The following is a 12,148-nucleotide window of genomic DNA, read 5'->3' as shown; positions in this document are numbered from 1 at the left end:
GTTGAGGAAACGGAGAATTCTGCAAACTCAACGATAATGACTTTCTGACAACATGCCTTAGAACCGTGATCTGCAGAAAAACTCGGGCTTTCAATCAGAAAGAGAGTGAGAAGGATGAATGAAAAATGTGTAATCTTTGCCCAAGGGAGAAACGATTGCAGTGTATTAATCACTGTCTTATGTAAGTGAGTCTAAACCTGTAAGTGGAGACCAGACTTTGTTTGTGTTTCTTATAATTCAGTTTCTTTTGATAAAAGTCAAACTCGGGCCGCACCCTACGGATATTCCGTACAAAGACGGCTAATTAGAAAGCAGCTGCTGTTTTGGTCCCCTTTCAGATCTTTCCAGCACAGTCAAATCACGGGATGGACACACAGCGCCCAGTTCCCTGTGGGTCCCGTTCTCGTCTGCGTTCAGACCTGGGGCGGCTCAGGCCTCACGGTCAGTTCCCGACGGTGACCTCGGGGGTCCCCCTCCCGGGACGGGGCGCTGGCCCGCAGCACCTCCCTCCTGCCTCCCTGGCCGCGGGGCCCCTGGGAGTGCCCCGCCCTGTCCCCCGAGGACCGGGCTTTGAGGGGAGCTCCTCGTGGGATCTCCCCGGGGGAATGCGCCTGCTTTACGCCAGCGTCCTCATTCTGACACACCTCCAACCCCGCAGGGACGCCGTAAGCAAGGACTCCTCTTCCCCCGTGGTCGCGACCAGCTCTGCCCTTGCTGCGAGGTTTCCCTACACGGATCTCCTGCGGCTCGTGGCTCTGGTTCCCGTCAGTGGGGTGGAGCCTGGCACTCCAACGGGGACTCACCGTCCTTGATTTTTCCCATCTTTCCTCTTCCCGAGGATGCCATCCCACTGGACGGTTTCCATCTGCCCCGCCCCCACCTCGCCGCAGTCCCGAAGCCACAGCTCCTTCTGTTCTCACGCAGAGAAAGTGCAGACTCCCCGTCCTCCGGGCACTCGCACCCGCCTCGTCCTGTGGCTCTCGTGTTGTGAACCCGATTTCCACCCCTTCCAACTTTGGGACTCTTCCCCTCTTCCCTCCGGAACTCTGGGCCAGCCGCCGGCAAGCCCCTTCTGTCTTCCGCACCGTCTCCCGGTGGTCTCGCCTCATGCCTTCTGGGCCCCCCGCTCCCCACCGTCGCGGTGCCCACGCACCATCGTCACCCCCGCACCCCCACCTGCCAGCCGGTGGCACTTTCTCCCCCGCCGCGCGGTCCTGGCCAGCTTACCTGTGTGCTGAGACCTGCGCGCCCCGCGTCTGCATCGCGGACCTGGACCCGCCGTGGCGACGGAGCCCTCGCCGGTCGGGGAGGATCGCACACCCGACTCCCCCGGCACGGAGCCCGCTGCTGGCCCCAGCCGCCGTCCCCCGCCCGCCCCCGAGACTCCAGGCACTAGAGCCCCAGGTCCCTCCACACCTGTCCCTTCTCCTGGCTCTCAGCGGGAGCCCTTGCTTGCGGAGCCCTGGCCCGTGCGCCCACCCGATGCGCGCCACACCTGCTTCTGGGCTGGTCCGCTCGGTTCTCGTGTCCTTTACGCAGAGGGGACCCTCCGCCTCCATGGGACCTGACCTCCACTCGTCCCTCTGGGTGGCCCACGGTTCTCGGAGAACCCGGTGCGGGTGCCGAGGTGTTCCTCGCCGCCTCTCAGAGCTGGGACGCTTCGTGAATTGTATTGTACTGTATTTTTTATTTTACTTTATTTTCCATAAGCTTGACGCCCAACATGGGGCTTGAACTCACGACCCCGAGACCAAGAGTCTCATGCTCTACCGACTCTGCCAGCCAGGGGCCCCAACATCTCCTCGAATTTTTAAAAAATAACATCACCGTGAATTCAAGCTCGTATTTCCAATCCAAACTCAGGACTGACTTACGATTGAGGAAAAAAAAATAGTATGTGATATTAAATATAATGTAAGTGTTTATATTTAAATAAACATTAAATATAGATAAATTAGGACAATTCCTAGCGGAGCGTCCTGTCGTGTTGCCACCCTACACACACTCACGCACTCACACTCACACACCCACACAGTCTCCCACACATACACACGCACACCCACTCTCACACACTCATTCACACTCACTCTCACACACTCATTCTCACACACCCACAGTCTCCCACACATACACACGCGCACCCACTCTCACACACTCATTCACACTCACTCTCACACACCCACAGTCTCCCACACATACACACGCGCACCCACTCTCACACACTCATTCACACTCACTCTCACACACATACACTCATATACAATCACACACTCACTCTCACACACCCACACGGTCTCCCACACATACACACGCGCACCCTCTCACACATTCATTCACACTCTCACACACTCACTCTCACACACATACACTCATAATCACACACTCTCACACACCCACGCGGTCTCCACACACACACGCACTCACTCTTACATACTCATTCACACTCACTCTCACACACCCACAGTCTCCCACACATACACACTTGCACCCACTCTTACACACTCACTCTTACACACTCACTCTCACACACCCACACAGTCTCCCACACATACACACGCACACCCACTCTTACACTCATTCACACTCACTCTCACACACTCACACACCCAGTCTCCCACACATATACACTCACACCCACTCTTACACACTCATTCACACTCACTCTCACATTCACACTGACTCACACACACCCACACATAGCTCACACTCTCACACACTCACACACACACACACTCGGACACTCAACTTATAAATGTCTCCATTCCTGGCATTACCCCGCGTCTCCTCCTCAAGGACTCAAAAGCCAGAGTGAGGTTTGCCCACTTCTGATCGTTTTCTCACGTGTGTTTTCGAGGCCTCACTAGACACAAGCGTGTGGCCCAGGGTGTAGAGCTTAGGCGGCACGCCATGTACGTCGGTCGACCTGACCACCGGGCGCCACCTGGTCGGTGACAGGGAGCGGGGGCCCCGGTAATCAGACACCCGGGCAGGCGACCAGCTCCCGAGTTCACCGAATACCTGCACACAGTCCCTCACCCCCTGAAGACCCAGTTTCCCCCTGTGACAAGGGGACGATAACACCACCAGAGTTACGGGGTTCGAGAGGGTGAAGCGGGGAAACGCCCACCAGGCTGTTAATGACGAGTCTGGCTGCTCATTAGAAGTCCCTGGTGTGGACTCTCGGCACCAACCACGGGGATTACCCGCCTCTGTAAAGCGGGTGTTTGGCTTGGTTGTCTGTAAAGCGTGGGGCTCGGGACACGTCCTAGGAGGCTGGTCTCGGAAGGGAGCGAAGCGGGGTACCTGGGTGTTCAGAGCCGCCGGCTCCCTGCGCACCTGCTGCCGGGCCCACCTGCCCTCTGGCGCACCCGCCAGTGCCCTGGGGACCTGCCACCAGCACCCGCTCACGTTCCCAGAGGACGGTTGCCCAGATCTGCCACACCCACCGCTCCTTATTCTGTCTACAATGCAGGCGACGCTTCAGTTCCGGCCAGGATATGCTCTTTCCTCTGCCCCGTTTCCCCTGCTGTCTCCATTCTGTAGGATTGTGTGATCGTCGCGGTCATTAACTAAACCCCGTGACCTTGATTGAGGTGCTCTGTTTCCGGAGCCCCCTTCCGGCACCTTGAGGCGGTTCTTGGTCCCCCATGAAGTTAATTGAAAGGTGGTCTCAGAGGAAGCTATCCCGAGCACCCCAGGCGAGTCTGGAGTTCGTAGGTGGGGAATCAGGAGAAGGAACAGCATCTGATGGAGGTTAGGGACCAGCACTGCCGAGCCCGGTGCAGCTGGGGAGGACAGCATCACTTCGTGAGGGCATGAGCAGCTCCCGACTTCACGCCAGGGGCCCCGAGGGAAGGGGCAGGGCTGGCAGGACGTTCCAGAACCGACACCCAGGCCTTGGGATCAACGGGCCATCCTGCCAGTCCCGGGGGCTCCGGGAAGGCCGCTCCTGGGTGCGTGGAGGCCTCACAAGCAGGACCCTGGGCCCAGCCGAAGGCCGTGGCGGGGGTGATGTCATGGAGCACAGAGGGTCTTTGCCGTCCCCGGCCCTGTGTCCTCCCCCACCCCCCTGCCGCAGGGGCAGATCCAGACCCCGTGCGGCCGGGCCCTGTTCACTAAGGGAGGGCGGCCGAGAGACTGTACCGAGTAATCGACCCAGAAGCTTGACTGGAGCTATAGACGAGCAGAATGTCACCGCCTCTTTAACACAGAGAGAGCCGAGCAGGCCACCGTGCCCCTGGTCTAAAGCGTCCACGCCCGGGGTGGCTCCGTGGCGTCCTGCCCACGCACACACTGGCCACACCGGGCCCCTCTGGTCTCTGGACTGTACGTGTCCGGTGGGATGAGGCACCCGAACTTCAAACTCCTGCTGATAAACCCTCCCGAGTCTTGCTTCAAGTGTCACAGGAGAACGAGCTATGCAAGTGGGTTTCCTTGGCTCGGTGCATCGTCCCCAAAGTCGGGGCACAGGCCAGCCGACGGAGGGAACTCGCACGCCACGCCGACTGCCGTCTCGTCCCTTCCGCTGGGAAACGGAGAGGGACACGGAAGATTCTCAAAAATTAAAACAAGTCTCAGTTGGAACAACGGGATGCACCCTGGCCTCAGCTGTCCCCTCCTTCTGACTCACAGGATTCCTGCCACCGTGCGCTCGTGGCGACCCGCCGGCCTGATTCCTCTCCACGTTTATACCTCATCTGCGCGGGAACGCGGCCACGGGCGGTGGGTGATGTTGGGCGCTGTCAGTGGTGGTCACCGTGGCTGCTGACAACCACGTCGGCTCTCTCCCCATCAGTTATCTGGACCATTTGAGGGAAAGGAGGTCCAACATCCAGCTAATTCTCAGGAATAGTATTTAATAATCCGTCCTTAGGAAACTATGGGACGCAGGGCTGCAGCCCCCCCGCTGGTGTTCATGCCACGCCCACCTCCCGGGGCCAGGCTGAGACCCCGCCCCCCCGACATGGCTCTGGAGGGAGGGGGGTGTGTCCTACAAAGCTTGGAGCCACGTCCATGCAGGTCAGACCTTGTCTCTTTATGTATTTTTCCTGCCACTGATGTCTTCTATAGAACAAAACCCCTGGACAACAGAGCCCACACGGAAGGACGTTACCCGAGCGCACGTCCCCCAGGACACGCGTGCACAGGAGAGTCAGGGAGGAGTTATTCCATTTTGGAGCCGAGGAGCTTGGAGGACGGAAAACAGACATGTCTACTTATGGTCACAAAAGCCAGTAGAAAGCCCAGCCCAGCGCTTGTGTCCCGGCCTCACCCACGAGACCCCGGCTGGAAAGAAGCAGAAAGAGCAGAGCGCCCCGGACTGAGCTGCCGTGGACGTGGGCCCCCTCCCCCGTCTCCCTCGCCGGTCGGTAAGGACAAGCGTGTGCAGACCGGCAGTCAGCCTGCACGTCGAGGGGCCGAAGAGGAGGACGGCTCCAGGAAGCTGGTCCTGATGGGGGATCCCTGACCCCAAGAAGTCCTCGTCCGTCCTCAGTTATGCAAATAGCCGAAGAAACGGGAGGCGGGGTGCTGCTTCTGCGTGACGTCCTTCCCTCGTGCCCTGGGCAGGAGCGACTGGGGGACACCGGCCCTGACGGGGGCCACGAGACGCAGGTGCTGGGGCGGCCGCCGCCTGAAGGGGAAGCCCCTGTGTCAGGCGGGCCGTAGCCTGTCTTCTGCGCTCGGGTGAAGCAGTCCGTGTGGGAGCTTGTCACCCGGGAGGACACATCACTGCCTGTTACCGCACACAGCAAGTCCGCCCCACGTGGAAGACCGAGGGTCTTGCGGTCCGGGTGGCCACAGGGGGCCTCCAGTGACGCCACGCGAGGTCTCACGAGCGCGTGTCTTGCACGGAAAGTCGTGTCAGGTGCCATCTGAGGGTGACGACGGTCAAGACTAGGCTGTGGTAACAGCGAAAACCAGCCGGTGCTGACCGGGGCGTCCCCGTGCCGTGGAGCCGGCGGGCCGGTTTGGCCGGGCACCTGTCATCACGAAGTCACAGAAGGGGCAACTCAGATTCTGCTTCGTGATACATCAGCTGGTTCTCAGCGTCCTCCCGTAGCTTCTCCATCTCAGAGCGAAGCGGGAGCCGCCGTGGTTAAGGTGCGGGCTTCAAGCACAAGCTGCAGACCCGGCCGTGACCTGAAATCCTCCTGAGCGGAATCCCGGTCCGGCCTGGTCCAGGGTGGCAGGCCATCTCCTCGTGTCGCCTACACGGCTCCTGGGAGCAGTAGTGCCCGCTCATCACCTGCTGGGATCGGCTCTGTGAAAGCGAACTGGCATTTGTGACGACGAATAATGTAGGTTCCAAGAGGTGCACGGAATCTCGCTAACCACAGCTTGCTCCAGGATTCCCGAGGTGGAGGTGGTCAGCGTTCAGGGTTTTCTGCTTTGCTGGGCATGGCAGGTGCATATGTGAGCCTCCGCTGCTGCGGGCCTTTGAGATTTCGCTGATTTTATGGGTCTCGTCTGTGAAAAGAAAGGAGAAAAGGAAGGATGTCTCTTCAGCGGAGTCCTCTGCACCTTCACTAACTAGCACTTAAGTTATGGGAAAACTAAGGTGTAGATAAATACGTCAGCGGCGTCACACGTGTCCATCCGTTACCAAGGATTTCGCTTTCCCTGTGGGGGCCGGGCCCCCTCACCAGTTTGCCGTCTTTCCTGGGGGCGTCTCGTGCCCGTGCTCAGAAGGAACCTGTCCCGTGAACGCCTCCGCGGAGCAGCTCGGGGACCTGATCTCCACTTTCGGGGACCTTGCGCAGCCCCCTCGTGGAGTCCTCTGCCCGGCCCCCCAGGGGTGGCGACGCCCCCCACCAAAGTGCGCTCTGCCTGCAGCACCCCACCCCCCCACATGGCGGCAGCTTGCTCCTTTCTCTTTCCGGTTGCAACAGGGGTGTTGATGGGTTTCCAAAGTGTCATGTGCTTTCACACGTAGTTTGGGGTGACACGAGCTTGGCCTGGAGTGTCGCCTCCGGCGGGTTTCCCACGGATGGCCCCGCCCCACGGCTGTTTCAGGGTGTCGGGGAAAAGAGCCCCCAGAGCTCTGTGCTTCTCTTCCCTTGCCCGCTCACCACAGCGCCCGCAGGCCGCGGCCACCAGGGCCTGGCTCCTCTCTGGAGGCGTGCACCCCTCCTCCCGTGAGCAGGGCCCCTCCTCCAGCCCCCCTGACTCTCCGCCCCTGAAACCCTTCCCCTGTCTTTGCTCTTAGGCCTCCAACTTGTGCCGCGTCTGTTTAGGCTCTTCCGAGGATCCACCTGCTCTCCAGCAGCGACCGTGGGAGCCACACGCCCTGTCCCCGAGGGCTCCCCGCTCCCACCGGCCGCTCCCTGGCGTTGCTCAGGTGGGAGAGTTTTGCCCCCGGCTGAATCTGTGAGGTGACCGGCCAGGGGGTCTCACTGGAACGGTCCGACCGTGCCCTGCGGTTAGGTGCACGGCCACCCCTCAAAACCAGACCTTCAAGGTAAAGGATCTGTCACCTGCCAGGGCCGGTTTCTGCATCACCAACAGCCCCCGGCCCCTCCACGGAGGCAATGGGGGCAGGGCCTCAACCCCCTCTGCTCCTGTGGCACCTTTTCTGCCTCGGCTTCCCAAGGACAGTCGTCCTGGCCGATGCGGGGGGGGCGTCAGAGTACAGCCTCAACCCCTACGGCCTTAGGGTGCAGAGCAGGGCACGGGAGGGGCGGGCGCAGGGGTGGGGAGGGGCCTCCTCAGAGCGGGGGTGGTCTGAGGCCTTGCCCAGCAGCCAGAGTCCTGGGAGGTCGCGAACCGAGCAGAGGCGCTACGCGGACGTGGAGGCACAAAGCCGTTTCCACCGATGTGATCAGACGTGTATTTGCGGTGAATTAAGCTGCCGGCCCACCACCTCTGTTTTTCCGTTTCTGTATTTCTGTGTGCAGTTTTAGGGACATGCAGGGGTGACCGCGCCCGGACAAAGGGCAGAGGGACAGTGAGGACTCCCTGGTGTCTCTCGCTGATCACGGCAAACCCAGGAGGAAAGGAGAAGGGCCCCCGCGCACCGGGCTGGAGAGGAGGGGGGCGGCCGCGCTGCCTCGAGCTGGCAGGCTTCCCGCCCTGGGCCTCCTCTCTTCTCTCGTCTTCTGATGTCTTTCCAGGTTGGAACTCCTGCTTCGATGAAACAGATGACTTTCTGGGCCCGCTTCTGCTCACAGCAGGCACCAGCCACAGTGACTGATTGGTTGAAACATGAGGATTAATGGGTATTTATATTTCATTAAATTTTATGCTCACTGGAGAATAATGTATCACTCACAGATATTGAAACATATGTCAACCCTATCCACTTACATATAATTCAATTTGACTTAAATGCATTGATCAAGTTTTATTAAAGTCCAATACATCTTCCAAAAAGGCCCACTAATGTAGGACTGTCCCTCCAGAGTCACAGATGAAAGGAGGCAATCGTGCCCTTAGTGTGTTCACACCCTTTTCGGGAAGACAGAGATCATCGCGGGTGAGATGCTCGTGACGAGGTGGCCGGGGACATGCTGGGCTTGACAGTGTGATTATTGGCCAAACTCTCCAGCGAGGCCTTACTGCCACGACCCCAGAGTGGGTCAGAGCTGAGAGCCCACCCAGCGTGGGTGACATTGCTCTGCAGGTCTCTTGGGGCCAGGCACACAGACCCTGCGATCCCCGATCACTGGGGCTCCAGGGCCTCTGGACGGTGCCTGGGGGTGCAGAACTCTGCCCGCCACCCCCCCATCCTCTGCCCACTCCCTTGACCCTCCCACACCTTCAAGAGTATTTTTACGCCCGTGATGCAGAGCTACTGACGCACAGAAGGAAGCACAAATGCACGAGGGATAGTGTTTAGCTCAGGCTTTAAAGTGTCATGAGACTTGGGCTGCTTATTTGAAAATCGTATGCGAAATATATGTACATGCTCCCAACATAGACAGTATATTAAAACTAGAAGGTGAGCATTTGGGTGTAGAAATAAGGAGTGTCCGACAGAATATAGGTATTTGCCGTTCAACTTCAGTTGTTGACTTTCTAACGCAATCTGCGCAATAGCCGCCTTAATTCGAGCAGGGTCCCCAGCGCTCCGGATGCTGGGCCCAAGAGCTTGAAGCTAGTCAGCACCTCTGGACCACAGATCCTGCTTTGGAGAATGAAATTCTGACGTTGGGTCAGAGTTTGTCAAACCTGGCAAATAGAGAGAGAGAGAGAGAGAGAGAAGGAAGGCACGTAAATGAGGAGCGTAGGGGAAAGGACAGACGGATGCAGACACATGTCATAAAAAGACTTTTCCATGTCCCAGCTCTTTGGGGAACATTCAGGGAATGCACACGTCTCAGGGCGATGGTGTGCCCCCAACTGTCCAGCTGGGGGGACACCCTGTCCTGTCCACTTTAGGACCTTCTTCCCCAAAGTGCCCGTTGAAGACTCTATTTCTGAAGGTTAGGTGCCAACAGCAATTCTTAAAAGTACTGTGGCCTGGGTCTTTTATACATTATACACGTGAGTAAGAAAGATGGAAAGTCAAATACCTTCGCATTTATAAAGTAGTCAGTAATGAAGAAGACTAATTTTCCTTCAACACGTCTTCTACAAAAATCTAAAGATGGCTGTAGTTTTAAAAGAGTAAAGTTAATTTCCCGGAAGATACTGTGTGGATATTTCTTGAGAAAATAGCCAAATGACCAAATGGGTGCCCAGTCACTCCCTGAGCTCGACTTCATGGTGCATGAGATGACACCAGCCTGTGTGCATCGGAGACACAGAGCCCGGGTGCATGGACGGCAGTCCCCTGAGGGACCCTGGGGGCCCTCAGAGCCAGTGTGTTCCCAAGGGCACGGAGGAACGAGGTTAGGGGGAGTGACAGAGGGAAAACCGTAAAACCTTCTCAGAGCAGCAGACCTGTGGCCCACGCTTTATTCAAGCTCTGGCACAGGTGTGGGGGAGGGGGGGTGCCAGGGCTTTCTTCCACTGCTCATGGTCCAGGATCAACGATCCGGGGCCTCCCGTGTGCACCCCAGGGAAGGACAGGTGCAGCCTGGCTCCACGGCTACCTGACCCACTACTTCTGTCACCGGGTGCCCGGCGGGTTCTGGGGACTTCGCTCCCTCCTCCGTTTTCTGGGGAAGTTTTCTGGGGAACTTGACCCATGCGGTGCCTCCGAGACCCCAAAGCAGCCATTATTTCTCTGCCCAATCATCCTCTCCCCCCTTTATGCCAGACCCCCTTGAACTTGACCTATGTTGGGTCGAAGCTTCAAGACTTCCTCAGTCACCAAGACTGGGGCAAGACCATTGCGGTGGCTCGGGAGGAGGAGAGCCTGTCCCACGGCATCATGGCTGCATGGCTGCAGGTCCGCTCGTGGATAGGCATGTTGGGGCTTCATTTTTGTGGGGGACGGCAACATGACACATGTTTACGAATCGAGTCATTCACACTCAGCGGGAACAGTAGCCGAGGACTATATGCGAGTTATTCATAAAGACGGACCGAAAACCCAAAACAGTAAGGATGTGCGAAACTGTTGTCCCTAACCAGACCTCGCAGAAGTAGAAGAGGGATTACGCCTCTTAGACACAGCTTCCAGACTGTTCTCCTTCCTCCTCCAGTGAGGAGTCCGTGAGGTGAGGGGCGGAAGAGACCCCGAAGTCTTCGTCAGGCCCGCGGGCCACATGGGCACGGCCTGGCCTGCAAGACGCCTGCTCTGCCTCAATGGCTCGTCTTCCGAGAAGCGGGTTCAAGAAGGACGGCCCCACACCGGTGATGTCTCCGGAGCCTGCTTTCAGCCCAGGGAGGGTTCCAAGCACAGCAAGGCAGACCCACAGACGAATCTCTGCCTCCGAGAGCCGGCAGGGCCCGTCTGTGCCCGCACCCTGGCGTCCTGTCCCAGTCTTCAGAGGCGTCCAGTCTGTTTCTCGGGGGCGGGTCTGCAGGGTGATTGGTGTTCCGAGGGCCGATAGACAACAGGATTGGAAACACGAAGTTAAAACAAAATGCATCTGTTTGTTACAGACAAGAGTCCTCAAGATGTTCATGGGCGTTGAGGGCACTCCCTGTACGGTGAGGCATCTCCCAGTTTTTCATGAAACGCCTGATACTGAGGTGTGCTGATCGTTCACAGGACACAGCCTGAAAGAATGCTCCAGAGTCTGAATTCTCGGGCAACAGGAATTACTTATCTTTTTAGTTCTACTTCTATTTAGGGTTTCCAAAACATGACTAAGAACAGAAGAGGGCAGAAAGGGGGTGAGGGAGGAAAGGAGGAAGGAAGGAAGGAAGGAAGGAAGGAAGCCAACTTCATCCCGTCTTGACCAGCTCCCCACCACCCACCTCGACACCTAGCGGGAGCCTGGGGCCCAGTAAGCCCTGGCTGATGTCTTACTGGATGAATGAATGCACACTTACATTTTACGCCGAATGGATACCACCGTATAGAAAGGTGCTGAAATTCATCTCCTTTCACTTCTCGAAACATTAGATAAAAATGTGAGGCTGGCTCTGGAAACGAGCCAAGAGGCTTTATAGAAAATTACTACGTGATGGGGACAGCTGGGAAAGAAGTGAGCTGCTCAGGGCTGGCCTGGGGGCCCGTGCACACGGCGGCGGGGGAGGTGGGAAAGGTCTCTGGGCCACGTGTGAGCACATGTGTCAGTGTGCGAGCATGTGTGAGCGTGTGTGTGTAAATTGGGAGCATGTGAGAGTGTGTGTGAGCATATGAGTATGTGAGTGTGTCAGCACGTGAAGGTGTGTGCGTGTATGTGTGTAAGCATATGTGTGAGCATGTGTGTGTGAGAACATGTGAGCATGTACCTGAGCACGCGCGAGCGTGTGTGAGTGTGTAAACACATGTGAGCGTGCGTGAGCACCTGTGGAGAGAGGATGCACGTGCACCACGCTGTGTTCCGGTTCGTGGAGGACCACGGTGTCCCACACGGGTGGTCGGGGTGACGGCCCTGGGGACAGAGACGGCGTGGGGGCCACCGCGGAGAGCACGTGTGCGGTCCCAGCCGGCCGCCGCCTTCCATCCCGGGGGCTGTCGCTCAGCGGTCAGGGCCGCGCGGCCTCAGGCAGGGGGACCCCGTCTCCCAGGGTGTCCTCCGCAGGGAGGACAGCCGCCGCTGGGCCCCAGGGCCTCCCCCGAGAGTGTCTCCGGACCTCGCGGGGCGCG

Source organism: Panthera leo, chromosome A1 (genome assembly GCF_018350215.1).
Source record: "Panthera leo isolate Ple1 chromosome A1, P.leo_Ple1_pat1.1, whole genome shotgun sequence".
Taxonomy (NCBI): domain Eukaryota; kingdom Metazoa; phylum Chordata; class Mammalia; order Carnivora; family Felidae; genus Panthera; species Panthera leo.
Note: the sequence above shows the minus strand (reverse complement) of the source record.